Source organism: Spermophilus citellus, assembly GCF_964194105.1.
Source record: "Spermophilus citellus genome assembly, chromosome: 3".
Taxonomy (NCBI): Eukaryota; Metazoa; Chordata; class Mammalia; order Rodentia; family Sciuridae; genus Spermophilus; species Spermophilus citellus.
Genome location: NC_138184.1, coordinates 10589117 through 10607755, shown reverse-complemented (window position 1 = coordinate 10607755; position 18639 = coordinate 10589117). Strand labels below are relative to the sequence as shown.

The following is an 18639-nucleotide window of genomic DNA, read 5'->3' as shown; positions in this document are numbered from 1 at the left end:
AAATTGAATACCTATTTCACTGATATAAGAAAAAATAAAAAGCTATGTAAACTTTGGATGTACATTGAAACTCAATGTGCTTAAAAATTGGGTAAAACTCCTAATGTATCTTTTATTGGAACCTGTTTTTTGAGATATCATACATAAATACACTCCTTTAATGTGCACTATTCAGATTTTTTAGTATATTCACTTATACTTGCAATTTTGCAAGTTTAGAACATTACCATCGGCCATGACAACAAAACCAAACCTGGTAGTCATTAGTTATCCCTTCACTTTCCTTCAAACCCTAGACAACTACTCATCTATTCTGTTTGGATATAGTTCCTATTCTGGACTTAAATATGAATAATTTTAATATGAATATGAATAGGATTAGATAATCTGGGATCTTTAGGATTGACCTAACAGTGTTTTCTTTTCTTTTTTTTAAATATTTTTTATAACTTTATTTTACTTATTTATTTAGTTTTTAATGTGGTGCTGAGGATTGAACACCCAGGGCCTCACACGTGTTAGGCAAGCGCTCTACCATTGACCCACAATTCCCAACCCCAAGTGTGTTACTTTTGATGATTATCAGTGTGTTCTTTTTTTTCTTTTTCAAGAATTTTAATATTAATTTTTTAGTTTTCGGCGGACACAACATCTTTGTATGTGGTGCTGAGGATCGAACCCCGGCCGCATGCATGCCAGGCGAGCAGGCTACCGCTTGAGCCACATCCCAGCCCCGCCTAACAGTGTTTTCAAGGAACATCTACATTGTAGCAGGTATCAACACATCCTCATTTGTTTCTGATTCTTCCATTGTTTACATGTAGCACGTTGTTTTTACTTATTCATCCATTAATGTACATTTGCTTTGTTTCTACCTTTTGGGTATTGTGAATAATGTTGCCAACACCATTCAGGTACATGGTTTTCTGTGCACATATGTTTACATTTCTCCTGAGCCAAGGAGTTCAAGACCAACCTGTGCAACATGATAAGAAGTTCTTTTTTAAAAATGGAGAGGGGAATGTTAGGGCTGGGGATGTAGCTCTGTGGCAGATCACTTGCCTGGCAAGCACCAGGCCCTGGTTTTGATTTCCCAGCACTGAAAAAACGTTTAACTCTTTAAAAAGGAGTGGAGGGGACAGCAGCACCAAAGCCACAAAATTGACCAAAATTGTCCCCTACTGACCAATAGAACTGGAGTTACTTGGAAATGAGGTTAGCTTAACTTTCTAGATAAGAACTATTATGATAACCAGTGATATAAATAAATTCAGTGCACAGCATCCAATGTAGAGAAAAGTCTCACTTCATAGACTAACAAAAGCCCAAGTCCAAAAATCTTTTTCAATACCTTTTTACTGATTCTCCCCATAGCTGCTAATGGTTTGTGGTCATTCTTATTTCAACTCATAACACTCCTCTATTTCACTACAATACCCTAAAAGAATTCGATCTAGAGATAAGGGGAGTCAGAACATCAGGGAATACTCCTCTAACCTTGAGTTCAAAATATAGATACCTCATTTATACTCTCATGCCACCATGCCTGGTTCCATGTAGTTTTCTTTTCAGCAGCTCTGGGGATTGACCTAGGGGTAGTCTAAACACTGAGCACCAGAGATCCTGGAAGTCTCTGGCAAGAGGGCATTGACAAATGATGATTTGAGTTTTAGCTTATTCAGAATGAATGGAGAAATCTGTTTTGTTTTTTTTTTAAATGAACTATCTTAAGAAAAATAAAAATTCCCTTACAATACTTGATCTTGTATGTACAAGTTAATATTAATTCAGAATAGCCAATGGTTAACTTGACAAATTTACAAACAATCTGAAAGCCTATAACTGTAATGGAGTATTTTAATATATCCTTACAGGAAATGAAAAAGACAGTTGATAGTATACAAATTATTTGAAAAATTTCTAAAATATTCTAGAAAACATCTACAGAAGAGTGTATTTGACAAAACATGCACACTTTATCACATACAGTGAAATGTAATTGAAAACATACTAAGTAATTGAAAACATACTAAGATTATGTTCAACAGTGACAGGAAATAGACAAACCGCTTGCTATGAGGAAGATGCTCATTCTTAAAACTAAGGATCAGTCAATGCATTCACTGCCCAATGCAATAAAGGAAAAAAACTACCCATGTAGTTCTCTTGTTGCTGTTGCAATGCTGGGAACTAACCCCAGGGATGCTTTACTACTATCTCCCCAGCCCCACCCCACCCCCCTTTTTTAAAATTGAGCTAGGGTCTCACTAAATTGCTGAGGATGGCTCTGAACCTGGGATCCTCCTGCCTCAGCCTCCCCAGTATCTGCGATTACAGGTATACTCCACCATACTTGACCCATGTAGATTATCTCAACTTCATTCTTCCTTCTTTCTAGATAAGAACTATTATGATAACCAGTGATGCAACTAAATTCAATGCACAGCATCCAATATAGAGAAAAGTCTCACTTCATTTACTAACAAAAGCCCAAGTCCATAAGAGTCCTTTCTGAATGCACCACTTTAACTACATACAGTCACTGGCAACATTAATACAACAGGTGTTTACTACATAATGTAAGACCCTAGATGAATTCAGTCTAGAGATGAGGTAAGTCAAAACATCAGGGAACACTCCCAATCTTGCGAGTCCAAATTATGCACACATTAGAGTTTGCAGAAAATCTAAACAGCAATGGATGCTGAGTGGAACTTGGGAGGTATCTATACACCACACCTCTATAAAGATGACAATCAAGCAATTAGTGCTAACTTTGAGAATACAGGCATATACTGTTTAAGGAACAAGATGTTCTAGAAATGCATTATCAAGCAGATTCGTCTTTGTACAGACATAAAATATACTTACTTCACAAACCTTGATGGTGTAGCCTACTGTACATCTAGACTATATGGCACAGCCTATTGCTCCTAAGCTATAAACCTATACAACATGTATCTATATTCAATATTATAGGCAATTATAATACATGGTATTTGTGTTTCTAAACATAGAAAAGGTACAGTAAAAATACCATATAAAAGATAAACAGTGGTACACCTATATAGGGCACTTATCATAAAAGGAGGCTGAAGGACTGGAAGTTGCTGTGGGTGAGTCATTGAGTGCTGGATGGATGTGAAGTCTTAGGACTTCCTGTACACTACTGTAGATTTTATAAACATTATGTGCACAGTTAGGCTATACTAATTTTTCTTAAAAAATTATTTATTCAATAATATATTATCCTCAGTTTACTGCACCATTTTTACTTTATAAACTTAAAAATAACTTTTTTTCAGTGCTATGAATCAAACCCAGGGCCTCATACTTGCTAGGCAAGTACTCTAACATTGCACTACACACACAGCCCCCTGCAATCTTTTTTGCATTTTGACTCTTTTATAATAACACTTAGCTTAAAACACAAGATCCTTTTTATGGTTTACAAGCACAGGCTTGGGTTTTCACACAGAAGTGTTGAGAGGTGCCTCCCTCCAACCTTGTGACAACATCAGCATGTTACCCATCTGAAAATGGAAAAAAAAAAAAAAGAAAAACACAAACACATTGCATAGCTGTACAAAAATATCTTCTTTATGTTCTTACCCTATGAGATTTATTTTTATTTTAATTTTTTCTGATTTTTAACTTTTTTGTTAAAAACTAGGACACAAACACACTCATTAGTCTAGTGCAGGACCATTAACAATCCTGGGAAGACTTATGAAGTCTTCCACTTCCACCTCTGTCCCCTGGAAGATTTTAGGGGGCAACACCACACACGGAGCTGCCCACAGATGGTAACAATGCCTTCTCCTGAACTGCCTCCTAAGGGACCTGTCTAGGGCTGTTTTTACAGTACATTTTTTAAAAAATAAGAATGCAACCTAAAATTATAAAAACTACAGGATAGAGAATACATAAACCAGTAACACAGTTGTCTATTATTACTATAAGTATTATGTCTAAAACTAATTGCAAGTGCTATATTTTTACATTACTGGTAGAGCAGGGTTGTTTGTGCCAGCATTACCACAAACACATAGTACTTTGCACTATGACATCACAATGGATATGATGCCACTAAGCAATAGGAAATTTTTCAGGTGTATTGTAATCTTAAGAGACCACCACATATGCAGCCTGTTATTGACTGAAACACTATTATGCGACACACAACTGTACTCATGATCAGCATGGCAAAGCATCAGGAAAATGAGGTAGAAGCAGGTATCCCTGAAGCCCTATTCATCCATCTAGTTCCATATTAATGGTTATAAAACTCAACACCCTTCATCAATTCTGCTCTCTATATCTCAAACAAATATATTATTGATGAATTCTAGCACGGAACTGGAAGAGATGGATTATAGAAGACAGGCCACACAGTTATCTGTGTTAACACAATTCAGGAAAGCCATTTCCAACTAAGATTATATTGTGCTACCACAAGTCTCTTCTTAATGCAAAAATCCATCATCTAAATCACAGCCCAAAGGAATGACTAACAGCAAAAGGTGAAAATAACTTAAATGAGATTATCCCATAAGATAAACTTTGCATATTCATAAATTTATGGCCACTATTAGCATAGAAAATAAAGTAAGTCTCCTCTGTTCCCCCTTCAAACAATCCTATCTAAATCAGAAAAAATAATTAAAAGTATATGAGTAAGAGACATCTAGTCTCTGCCACCCAAGGCCAGTAGGAAAATCCCAATGATTTCTGAATTGTCATTTTTCAATGATCTATTATTCACAGAACAAAAAAAATATTAAAAATTTTCATATTGGAAATACACTTTGGTTCACCCATGAATTCAGCAGACTTCAAAAAAGAGAGAAAATTATAGTAACTGATTCAATGATAAAACACTACCTATTAAACGCATGTACAGTTGCTTAACAAGGGCTTACAGAATTATCTCACCTGATGTTCATGTGTGAAAGTAATAAATAGAAATCCATAGTCCAGGGATACTTTAATAAACAACTGAAAAATAAACTTGCATGTTTTATAACATTTCTTTCATGTTGTAAATGTTCTGGAATGATAGACATGAACTAATTTGTATTATGTACACTTAAAGGACCTCTCTCCAGTAGGAGTCTTTACATGAGTTTGAAGATTCACATAGAGGGAATATTACATGAATATTTGACAAAAAAAACCTTTCCATTGCTTTTCACTTTTATACAATTCCTCTCCAGTGTGCCTTCTCATATATTATGTTAGAACATGGCCAACTGAAATCTTTCCCACATTGTTTGCATTCGATAAACTGCTCTCCAGTGTGTTTGTGTATGATTTCTAAATAAACTGGGACAACTGAAGGCTTTTACATATTCTTGACATTTATGAATATTCCTCCAGAATGCATTCTTGCGTATCCTCAAAAAGCTGATCACTGAAGGCTTTTTCCCATATTGCTTGTGGTCATAGGGTTTCTCTCCAGTAAGAGCTCCTTCTGGTATTCACACCCAGAGAACTGAAAGTTTTCTTTCATTTTATATTCACAGGGTTTCTCTACAGCAAGAGTCCTTTCATATCTTCAAAGACAACTGAAAGCTTTACCATGCTGTCTACAATTAGTTACTGTCCATTGTGAGTTCTTCCATGTATTCGAAAGGAACGGGAACACTTAAATGCTTTACCACACTGTTGACATTCATAGGGTTTCTCTCCAGTGTGAGTTCTTTCATGGATCCGAAAGGATCGAGAACAACTGAAGGCCTTATGACACTGTTGACATTCATAGGGTTTCTTTCCAGTGTGAGTTCTTTCATGCATTCGAACAGAACTAGAACAACTGAAGGCTTTGCCACATTGTTTACATTCATAGGGTTTTTCCCCAGTGTGAGTCCTTTCATGTATTCGAATGGAACTTGAACAACTGAAGGCTTTCCCACAATGCTTACATTCATAGGGTTTTTCCCCAGTGTGAGTCCTTTCATGCATTCTAAATGAACTGGAACAACTGAAGGCTTTCCCACATTGCTTACATTCATAAGGCTTCTCTCCAGTGTGTGTCCTTTCATGCATTCGAAATGAACTGGAAAAACTGAAGGCCTTACCACACTGTTTACACTCATAGGGCTTCTCTCCAGTGTGAATTCTTTCATGCATTCTAAATGAACTGGAACAACTAAAGGCTTTTCCACACTGTTTACACTCATAGGGCTTCTCTCCAGTGTGAGTCCTTTCATGTATTCGAACAGAACTTGAACAACTGAAGGCCTTACCACATTGTTTACATTCATGGGGTTTTTCCCCAGTGTGAGTCCTTTCATGCATTCGAAAGGAACTGGAACAACTGAAGGCTTTCCCACACTGTTTACACTCATAGGGTTTCTCTCCAGTGTGAGTTCTTTCATGAATTTGAAATGAACTGGGGCAATCAAAGGCTTTCCCACATTCCTTACATTTATATGGCCCATTCCCAGTGTGCATTATCATATGTCTTCGAAAGCTTGGAAGAGAAATGAACGCTTTCCCACACTGCTTACAATCATAAGGTTTCTCTCCAGTATGAATTCTTTCATGTTTTCGAAAGGAACTAGGAAAACTGAAGGCTTTGCCACATTTTCTACATTTGTAGGGTTTTTCTCCAGTGTGAATCCTTTCATGACTTCGAAACGAAGTGGGACAACTGAGAGCTTTCCCACATTGCTTACACTGATAGGGTTTTTCTCCAGTGTGAGTCCTTTCATGTATTTGAAAAGTTTGGTAGTATCTGAAGGCTTTTCCACATTGTTCACATACATAAGGTTTCTCTCCAGAGTGAGTTCTTTCATGGTTTCGAAATGAACTGGGATGACTGAAGGTTTTCCCACATTCTTTACACTGATAAGGTTTCTCTCCTGTGTGCATTCTCATGTGTCCTCGATATGTTGTGTGATAAATGAAGGCTTTGCCACACTCCTTACATTCATAGGGTTTCTCTCCAGTGTGAGTCCTTTCATGTATCTGAAAGGAACTGGGCCAACAGAAAGCTTTCCCACATTGCTTGCATTTATAGGGTTTCTCTCCAGTGTGAGTCCTTTCATGTATTCGAAATGAACTCCGAAAGTTGAATGTTTTCCCACATTCCTTACATTCATAGGACTTCTCTCCATATTTGTGGTTCTCATATGGTTTGCGTTCTGTGTGACATTTCATGTGCCTGTTAAGAGATGAATGACACATGTAGACTTTTCCACACACACTGCACTCATGTGGTTTTACTCCAGGAATAGTTTTCTTGTTCCGTTTAAGATTTGGAATCTGACGGATGGTTTCCCCAAATTGACCTTCTTTTCTTTCACAGAGTCTCTCTACAGTACAATCTCTGTAGAAAACAAGACATGCATTATCAGTGGTCTTTTTAATTAATGATGATTAAAGATTTCACAATAGGTAGCAGAATTGCACGTTTGGTATCTTCAATGTAAGTAATGAATGCTCTGGAAGAGTAACTAGAGCTATAACCAAAACAGTGAAATTAAACAGGCACAGTGGCACATGCCTACAATCCTGCAGTTTGGGAGGCTGAGTCAGGGTGATTACAAGCTCAAGACTAATCTGAGCAACCTAGCAAGACACTGTCTCAAAATAAAATTAAATAAAATAAAGGGCTACTCAAAGGTAGACTGCTTGCCTACTGTGTGTGAGGCCATGAGCTCAACCACCAGGACCAAAAAAAAAAAAAAAAGAAAGAAAGAAAAGAAAAGAAAAAGAAGAAACCAGTGATATTCATAATGTTGAATTTATTAATAGTTTTAGGTAAACAAATACTGAATATTTATGCCATTTTAAAAAAAATCTCAGTGAAATTTTTCTAAAAGCCATAAATACATAATTGAGTTTGTTTTGTTTACTTATTTCTTAAAATTTCATCACATGCTAATATTCCCTCATGGGATACTACTTTTTTCCTAGGTACAACTCACCTAAGATTTCTCCCCTGGCTTTTGTATTTATCTTCAGCGTTCTGGTCTTCCCAATTTTCCCCTACAATGCAAACCCAGAAAAATCACTGCAAATTATTAGAAATTATACAGAAATTATTAGATTCTAGGTCCACGATGAGTTCATACCTTGCCAAATTTACTCACCAAAGTATTCCCTTTCTAAAATCAAAGTCTTAAAATCTGGTTGAGGAACAAGAAATACTTGTTCTCTAAGACTAAGTGTGGGAATGATTTTGTTCTTACCTATAGACGCCAAGTTAATGAAGGTTTCCTGCATCACATCTCTGTAGAGTTTCTTCTGAAAGGGATCCAGCAAAGCCCACTCCTCCTGGGTGAAGTTCACAGCCACATCCTCAAAGGCCACTGAGTCCTAAAACATTACACATACGTATGTGTAAAGAAGGATAGATAAGACGTACAGCATAGAGGACCTACACTCAATTCACTAAAAAGTTCACAAGTCTTTGGTCTCCAAACATTCATTCTATAACTTGATCATCAAAACTCCGAATTCTGTCAACAATCGCTTGCTTGTAAATTTAACAGCACTACAAATATATGGAAATTGTTTCTACATTTTACTGTGGTCACACTAAGTTTTATTGCTTTGCAACAAAAGAATACATAACATCTTGGATAAATTCTAAATAAATTAAACAAATATTTCCATTATAAGACTAGCAATTGTTCACTTTATGCATGCTAGTCAAGTGCTCTACCATTGAGCTATTCCCCCAGTCCTTTTGATTTTATTTTGAGACAAGGTCTCATCAAGTTGCCAAGACTGGCCTTGAACTTGAGATCCTCCTGCCTTAGTCTCCTAAATAGCTGGGATTACAGGTGTGTGCTATCACACTCAGCTGTATGAGGTTTTAATATATAAATACATACTTAAATATTGTACACTTTTTCTTCTATTCCCATAATTGCATATATGATAACAAAAGGCTGGTAGTACCTTCCATTTGTAACAATATCCAGCTGGTCATGTTCCTGAAGTTCTGCGTTTTTTTTTTTTTTTATATTTTTTAGTTGTTGATAGACCTTCTTTTTTTATTTATTTGTATGAGGTGCTGAGAATCAAACCCAGTGCCTCATGCATGCCAGGCAAGCGCGCCACAGCTAAGCCACAACCCCAGCCCCTGCAGTTTCTTAAGAAGTAGTCAAATCCCATTGGCTGAAAGAAAATATTCCTTCAGAGAAGAATTCATTGTGTGGTATGTACCACAGACTCAGCTGTTCTTTTTTTTTTTCCAAGTCCAATTTGATGCAGGGAAGGAAGACAACAGGCATAAGGAGGAAGGCATGACAACTTAGACCTCCACAGAATCCCTGTGTTCATGAGCCTCAGGGCTGCTGTTCAGTTTCTAGCACACATAAAACAAAGGTGATAAGGTACTAGAGCAATTCTTCCCCTAAGAATCTTAACAGTATACCCTATGCAATGCTGACCTTCAGGATCAGAGTTGGGTTAAGAGTTGCAATTTGAAGGAAGTCTGCTGACGTCCACAATGGTTGAAGAGTGAATGATGATTTGGTTCTTCAGTGTCCTCTAAAGGCCCATGTGTGACACTTCTCAGAGGAGGATATACAATCAATCAACAAGTACATGAAAAAATGCTCACCATCTCTAGCAGTCAGAGAAATGCAAATCAAAACCACCCTAAGATACCATCTCACTCCAGTAAGATTGGCAGCCACTATGAGGTCAAACAACAACAAGTGCTGGTGAGGATGTGGAGAAAAGGGTACTCTTGTACATTGCTGGTGGGACTGCAAATTGGTGCGGCCAATTTGGAAAGCAGTTTGGAGATTCCTGGGAAAACTGGGAATGGAACCACCATTTGACCCTGCTATTGCCCTTCTGGGACTATTCCCTGAAGACCTTAAAAGAGCATGCTACAGGGATACTACCACATCGATGTTCATAGCAGCACAATTCACAATAGCTAGACTGTGGAACCTACACAGATGCCCTTCAATAGATGAATGGATAAAAAAAATGTGGCATCTATACACAATGGAGTACTATGCAGCAATAAAAAATGACAAAATCATAGAATTTGCAGGGAAATGGATGGCACTAGAGCAGATTATGCTTAGTGAAGCTAGCCAATCCCTAAAAAACAAATACCAAATGTCTTCTTTGATATAATGAGAGCAACTATGAACAGAGCAGGGAGGAAGAACAGGAAGAAAAGATTAACATTAAACAGAGACATGAGATGGGAGGGAAAGGGAGAGAAAAGGGAAATTGCATGGAAATGAAGGGAGACCCTCATTGCTATACAAAATTACATATAAGAGGTTGTGAGGGGAATGGGAAAATAAACAAGGAGAGAAATGAATTACAGTAGATGGGGTAGAGAGAGAAGATGGGAGGGGAGGGGAGGGGGGATAGTAGGGGATAGGAAAGGTAGCAGAATACAACAATTACTAATAGGGCATTATGTAAAATTGTGGATGTGTAACCGACGTGATTCTGCAATCTGCATTTGGGGTAAAATTGGGAGTTCATAACCCACTTCAATCTAATGTATGAAATATGATATGTCAAGAGCTTTGTAATGTTGTGAACAACCAATAAAAAAATAAAATAAATAAATAAATAAAGGCCCATGTGTTAAAGACCTGGTCCCCAGCCTGTGGCACTACTGGGAGGTGGTGGAACCTTTAGGAGGTGGGGCCTACTGGAAGGAAATTAGATCATTGGGGGTGTCCCCAAAATGGATATTGGGACCCTGGCCCCTCCTGTTTTATTATTACTTCCCAGGTGAACAGGCCTCTCTCCCACACATTCCTGCTATGATGTGCTGTGCCACCACAGACCCAAAGTAACAGGGCCAAGCAAACATGGGCTAAAACTGAACCAAAATAAATCTTTATTATAATGTCTCAGATGACAGAAAGCCGACTAACAGGATAAATTTACCCATGATTACAAACTATATAAAAGATTCAGCAGTGCTATCCTCCAAAAGAAATGCATTCCCCTTTCTCCAACCTCAGGAGGAAGTGATTCCCTATGTTACTCTAGAGGCTGATTGCCATGTCACTCATTTCAGCTCTCATGAGGTATACCTGAGAACCCAAGTGAGCACAGGAATCTCTCAGTCATATAATGAGCCTCAGGGCTGCTGCTCATCAGTTTCTAGCTGATCTCTAAAAGAGAGAACAAATGCTGATCTCTAAAACAGAGTACTAACCTACTGATATCCATGTGCAGGGGACAGAGGAAAATACTCCCAAACAGAAACTCTGATATGGGAGTTTACAGCAGAAATCAACATCCCTCTTGCTGATTGGTCTATGGAAAAATGAGCTGCTTGGGTCTGCCCTAATTACTCCTTGTAGAAAGAATCTATATGACTTTCTCAAAGAAAGTCTTACTAATTAGTGATCAGAAAAGTTTTAACAGTAGTAGGTCTGAGATGCTTACTGTTAGCAATGCCTGCTTAAGAAATTTGCCCTTTACTCATATCTGCAAAGAGATCATTTCAGAGGGACCCAATTTTAGTTATAAGAGTGACTTGGGGTGGGGGAAGGAACATCAAAACAAAACCTACATGGTGTGGTGGCAAATGCCTGTAATCCCAGCAACTCAGGAGACTGAGTCAGGAGGAATGAAAAGTTCAAGGCCAGCCTCAGCAATTTAGCAAGACCCTATCTCAAAATAAAAAACATAAAAAGGACTGGGGATGAATCCCCCGGTAATTAAAAAAAAAAAAGTACACAAGAGCTAGGGGTATAGTTCAGTGATACAGTGCTTACCTAGCATGTGCAAGGGTCCTGAGTTCAATTCCCAGCACCATAAATAAAAAGTTGAAAGAGTGGCTTGGTATTCTGAATTTTCTGTTTTCCTCCTGATAATCTGGTCCCTTTTACATCCTCGGCAGAGAGCTACTTGATGAGCCCCCAGAAAGCACTGTGAGCACTTACTCTAGTGAGCTTCCCTGGTAGATGATATTTCAGATGTTGTCACAAGTTACTGCTTGGGGATCTGAGCCCATTCTGTGTCATTACATTAGGAGGGAACATAGGAAACCTGCAGCTGCTTTCCTCCAGAACACACACTAGAAAAGACTAAAGAAAGTTAACAATCCTAACGGACGAAATTTTTATTGAGTCTAAGGGTATAGCTGGATTCAATCCCCAGAACCAAAACATAAAAAAAGAAAGAAATATTGGTTAATGTCTATGCAGAGAAATCAGTATAAAGACTTCATCATTTTTAGAATAAACCAGATATCACTTCTCATGGCACAGTAGTGCACAACTATATTCCCAGATACTCAGTAGGCTAAGGCAGGAGGATCATAGGTTTGAAACCTGCCTGGGAAACTCGGCAAGCCTCTGTCTCAAAATTTTAAAAAAGGGCTTGGGAGCACCAACTGTGGAACACTTGCCAAGCATGAAGAGGGTCCTAGGTTCAATCCCCAGCTCAACCACAAAGGGAAAAAAAGTGTCATTTCTCCCACAAGGCATCTCAAAAAATTCCATAACAAATGGAATTTGTTTAGGAGTACAGAACTACTTCTGTGAACCTCCAAGGAACAAGTGTCAAACAGTGGGTAAAGTCATCTGCAGAACAAAGTGAGGCTCAGCTAACATGTCAAGGATTTTTCGAGTTACAATATTCTGAACAGGATGACATAGTAAGAGATAAACAAACAGATCAAGGGAATGGAAAAAGTCTTCAAAGGGCTGATATTTACATGTAAAGTGATTAATGACAGAAGAAAACACTGCAGAGAAATTCAAGGGCTCACTGATACTTTAATATGTGGGGAATGAACAACTGTTACCTAATTGAAAAAATGCATTGTACCACCTCTATTCCACAGATAATAACCAATTTGATGTAGGTTTAAATGTGAAAAACATAAAAACACTTTCAGAAGTCACAGGAAAATTTTTTGTGTATAGTGCTGAAGATGAGACCCAGGACTTCCTGAACGCTAAGTACATACTCTACCACTGAGCTACAACCCAAGGCCCCTAATTTATTTTGATGCAAGAACAGGAAGAATTTTCTCATATAATAGTAAGCTATAAAGGATAAGACCAAGACATTCAAATATATTAAAATGAAAAAAAGTTAAAAGACAAACCAAAGTAGAATATAATTATCTCTGATATATACAATATTAGTGTGCAAAATAAAAATAAGCACATAAGCCTGTAATCCTAAGGTAATCCCCCCATCCCCATGGCCTCATGAGTTCTGGGGATTGAACCCAGGGGCTTGAGTGTTGAGAGCCACAGCAGAAGGGGCCCCAGCAAACTTCCAGCTGCCAGCTGATGATTGGCTCACAGCAGCCCCAGCAAACTTCTAGCTGCCAACTGATTGGCTCCTCTGCAGTGATACTCATTAGGTTGTTTCCTCGCCCTTTCAGACCACAGAGCTGCTCATTGGGGGACTTTTTTGGCTCCGCCCTCGCAACCCAGCCAATCGCCTCAAGAGCAGGAGGAGTGGGGGAGGTTGAGAGGCTTGTGGGAAGCCGGTGGTGGCAGTTGGGCTCTGAAGGTTTTCCTGAAGAGCTGTGTGGTTTGGGGTGTGTTCTAAAAATAAAGTTTGTTTCTTTTGACAAGTGGCTTCTGAATTGTGCCCAGCCAGACTGCGGCACTTGAGCATGCTAGGCAAGTACTCTACCACTGAAGTACATGCCCAGCCCTTTTTAAATTTTGAGACAGGGTCTAAGTTTCCAAGGTTTGTCTCAAATTTGCAATCTTCCTGCTGCCTCAGTCTCCCAAGTAGCTGGGATTACAGGTGTGTGCCATCTCATACACATACACCATATAAGATTTTGATGAGGGGCTGGGGATGTGGCTCAAGCGGTAGTGCGCTCGCCTGGCATGCGTGGCCGGGGTTCGATCCTCAGCACCACGTACAAACAAAGATGTTTTGTCCGCCAATAACTAAAAAGAAATATTTTAAAAATTCTCTCTCTCTCTCTCTCCTCTCTCTCTCTTTAAAAAGAAAAAGGAAAAAAATATATGTTTATAAAAAAAAGATTTTGATGAGGAGGAAACAGCTAAATGAAATGGCAGGAAGTTCTTATAAGTTACATTATGACTGGCAGAAGAGTCAAGTGATACACTCCATTGCTATTTCCTATAAATTTATACATGAGCATGACCTACAACCCAATGATTTTTCTCCAATGTGCAAAGGATTTACTGTATTTACTTAGTGATGGATAGCAAAATGATAGGATTAGTATTTTTTAAAATATTTTTTTAGTTGTCAATGAACCTTTATTTTATTTTTTTATATGTGGTGCTGAGAATCGAACCCAGTGCCTTACACATGCTAGGCAAGAGCTCTACCACTGAGTCACAACCCTAGCCCAGGATCAGAATTCTTTTTTTATATATATTTATTTTTTAGTTGTAGTTGGGCACAATATCTTTACTTTATTTATTTATTTTTATGTGATGCTGAAGATTGAACCCAGGGCCTCGCACATGCTAGGTGAGCTCTCTACCTAGCTACAACCCCAGAGCCACAACCCCAGCCCGATCAGTATTTTTTTTTAAATAATTGTAGTTGGACATAATACCTTTATTTTATTTTTTTATTTTTATGTGATGCTGAGGATCGAACCCAGGGCCTCATACACGCTAGGCAAGCGCTCTACGGCTGAGCCACAACCCCAGCCCCCCCCCATCTTTATTAGAGCAAAAAATCAACCAGAGAAAGCCCAAACACAATAAATACTGGACAGAAAATATCCCATGTTCTATCATGTGTGAAACATGCAGAGGCAAAGAAACCACTCATAAACCTATTCACTATAACTTCATTAATGCTCATTTGCAGAAAGTTCAGATGAAGCTAAAGTAAAAGAAGACTGTGTAACAGATAAGAAAAGATGATAAAGGTATAAAGACTAATCAAAGAATCAGGATGAACCAGTGAACACGAAGAGACTAATGCCTGCTCAGGGTCCACTTATGAATACATATTTTAAAAAGCACTTTACTGAGGTTGTAAACATTTAATGTATACAACCCCATGAGTTTGGGGATGAGTATACACCAGCTCAACCATCACCCCATAAGGCCACAGGCATAGCCATCAACAACCTCATTACTATCCCCACTCTCATTATTACTACTATTTGTTCATGTATACATTCTTGTTTGTGTTAACACAGTAAATAAATAAATAAATAAGAAAAAAGAACGCAAGATCTACTTGAAAAGTTTTAACTGTAAAATACAGTTTTGCTAGTAAAGGCACCATGTTGTACAGACCTCCACAATTTATCTGCATAACTTAAATGTTCCCTTGAACATCACCTGCTCATTTCCCCACTCCCCTGCAAATGATCATTCTACTCTCTGCTTCCAAGAATTCAAATATTTTAGATTATTACATATACATGAGATCTCACAGTATTTGTTTTTCTGACTGTAACATCCCCCAAGTCTATTCTTAGTGTGGCACAGGGCAGGATTGCTCTATTTTAATATTCCATTGCATGTAAATATCACACTTACTCTACCCATTCGCTCACTGATGGATATTTAGATTGTTTACATATCTTGACTATTATGAATGAGGCTGCAATACACATGGAAGTGTGGGTATCTCTTTGAGATTCTCATTGTAATTCTTTTAGATAAATATGTACAAGTTGGACAACTGAAGAATATGGTAATTCTGTCTTTTTCTTAATAAAAATTTTTTAGTTTTAGGTAGTGCTGAGAATCGAACCCAGTGCCTCACGCATGCCAGGCGAGCTCACTACCACTTGAGCCACATCCCCAGCCTTCTTTGTTTTTATAATCCACTATACTGTTACCCATAATGGCTGTACCCATTTACATTCCTACTAACAATGTATCAGGGTTCCCTCTCCTCAAAATCATCGCTGGCATCTACATGACTATGGGCAGATTTCTTCACAAAAGCCTTGCAGGCCAACAGACAACAGGACAACATATTCAGAGTGTTGGAAGAAAATAACTGCTCAAGAAGACATTATTCAAGCAAGGCCAACCTTTAGAAATTAAGAGCTAAAGTTCCCAGGTAAACAAGCTGAGGGAGCCCCTGACCACTAGACTTGCCTTTGGAGAAGTACTAATGGGAGGACTTCAAGTTGAAACAAAACAATGCTCAATGGCAACATGAAAGCAGGAAGGTATAAAATTCAGTGATTAAAAAAAAAAAGGATGCATACATTCCAAGAATCCCAATGGATTTCTGAAACCTCAAATGGTACTGAACCCTATATATGAAACAGAGATCCTGTGAAATTAAATATTCCAAACTATTTTAGCTCTCAAACATCCTCATGCTGAAAAACCACCCCCTGGCCCAGCTGGGCACCAAGGAAGCTAGAACTGACATTCCCTGGCTAGCACAGCCTGACTAAGCCTACATGTATCAGGTGCCTGGCTTTGTTTCTTTAAATAGTTCTGCTTCTGTAGGACTTGCAGAAAAACAATCTAGCTGCTTCCCAGTTTGATTAAATTCATTTTTCCTGTTTACATCATTTGCTTGTTTCTTACGCATGCAAGTGACTGAGATTCAGATGGGTTCCCTGAGCTGGCTGGCAGTAGCATAAGTACTGTTTTTCCTTATCCACACGTACCTATGATAAAGGAACAGTAAAAGATTACAACAGGCACAGTAAAAAATTAACAGTAACATCCAGGCCAGGGATGTGGCTCAGTGTTAGAGCACTTGCTTAGCATGCACAAGGCCTTGCATTCCATCCCAAGTACCACAAATGAACAATAACAACAATAATAAAGTAGAACAATCATAACAATGCTGTCATAAACTGGACATGGTGGTACAGGCCTGTAATTCTAGCTGGTCAGAAGGCTAAGGCAGGAGGAGTGCAAGTTCAAGGCAGCCTGGGTAACTTAGTGGGACCTTGGCTCAGAATAAAAAAATTAAAAGGGTTAGGCATATAACTCAGAGATAATACACTTGCCTAGCACTCCCAAGTCCTGGGTTCAACCCCCAGTACTACAAAATATAATAATAATACTATAAAATATATGTTATATGAATTTCTCTTTCTCTCTCTCAAAATACCTTACTGCATTGTACTCACCCTTTTTATGATGATGAGATTGTTACTAAGTGACTAGCAGGCAGGTATCATAGAACAGGGATATGCAGGATAAAAGGGTCCTTTTGCCCTTGATCTCAGATAAGACACAAGATAGTGTGAGATATTAGTATACTATTCAGAAAGGTGCAAATTTTAAATTGTGAGTTGTTTATATTACTGAAAATTTCCATTTAATCAGACCATAGTTAATCACATGTAACTGAAACTATGAAAAGCAAAGCTGTGGGTAGGGAGTCCTACTGTGGTTATATCTAAAATATTCTAACACTATAGTGGTGGTATGTATATTTCGAATTCCAGCATAAGTTAAAAGACCAAGGTATAAAAAATAAACATAGCTCTGAGTTCCATCCGCATTACCACACACACACAAAAAAAAACAAAACAAAACAACAAAAAAAAAAAACCTAGAATGACAACAACAAAAGATAGTCATTTCAACAAGTAGTGCTAGAAAAACTGGACTTCAGCTTTTGGAAATATTTCACATCTTCCCCCAAGATTTCTTCATGACACATATTTTATATTTCTGAAAGAAAATGAAAATCAAATGAGGACTTAAATCTTTTCAGGGTGACAAACTGAGGGACAGTGATGACCTGAAGCTGTGCTAAAAGGTCAGACTTCCCAGGAAAGTTTGCAAATAGGAACTTCTATCCAAGAGAGTTCCCCTAGGATGTATGTGCCTGGGAAAGTGACTAAGAGGCACAAAGATATCAGACAACCTAGCTTCAGGTGACTATTCTGAGCTTCCCTCTCATAAGAATATCCACAAACAACTGAATTTTTTGAAAAAAAGAACTGTTAATTCATATGTGGAAAAATGGTAATTAAAATACTGCGTTTAATTGAAATGCACCACCGAGGATGCTTTTAATGAGTGATGCTGTCAACTGGAGAAGGGAAGGTGGCATCTGGGCATGCGAAACCTATCTAGAAATTAGGAATTTACTGTCAGCTCTAGGAAGGGCTGGACCTGGGCACAGATCTGTGGATTTGCGACCCCCATTTCTCAGATATTTAGAAAGCTCGGGAAAATGGGTCGCCCTTGGGGAGGAAAGCGAAACCCGGGCCTGGGTAGACCGCAGCTCCTCCCGCGCACGGATCCAACGCGCGAGTGAGGGTCTCCCCGTGACCCAGCCGCAGTCTGGGGAGACGTGCGGCGGAGCTGCCCGGATAGGCTCTGGGCCAGGCCCAAGTCGCCGCGCAGAGGCAGGACAGGAGACCAGGGTCCCAGCTGCCTGTCGGAGCTACGGCGGACGGTAAGGGAGCCAGGGCCGAGCGGCGCCGGCGGACTGGACCGCAGACTCCAGAGCCAGGCGAGGAGGCCCGGGTCCCGCCCCGGCCGCTTCCGGCCGGCTCCTTCAGCCCCTCCCCGCCCCTGGAGGCCTGGTCCCAGCTCACCATTTCCCGGCTTCCGGGTGTCCCGGCGTCCTCCCTACGGCTCAGGCGGCCCGCGCAGGTGCTAGTGCCACCTGAGGCCCTCCAGCGGCGACGAGACCCAAGGTGGAGAGCGGCCCCAGCACGTAGCGTCCTCCTGCCGTGCGCGCCACGGCTCCCGCCCACACCTTTCCGGCGGCGTTCCTGAT

At 39.2% G+C, this 18639-nt stretch overlaps 1 long non-coding RNA gene across 6 annotated transcripts; it reads right to left on the bottom strand.

Moving 5' to 3' along the window:
• Nucleotides 1–1613: 1613 nt before the first annotated feature.
• LOC308643932 lies at nt 1614–18617 on the bottom strand. 6 transcript variants are annotated; one of them, XR_014020860.1, is made up of 6 exons: nt 18455–18617; nt 9408–9527; nt 8914–9322; nt 8199–8325; nt 7935–7995; nt 3874–7333 (listed from the first exon to the last, which is right to left on the bottom strand). It is a non-coding gene; the product is annotated as an uncharacterized lncRNA (long non-coding RNA). The 6 variants fall into 6 exon arrangements; XR_014020864.1 differs by lacking the exon at nt 18455–18617 and adding an exon at nt 16476–17009; XR_014020859.1 differs by lacking the exons at nt 8914–9322; nt 9408–9527 and adding an exon at nt 1614–3533 and having other exon boundaries at nt 4936–7333.
• Between the last annotated feature and the right edge of the window lie 22 nt (nt 18618–18639).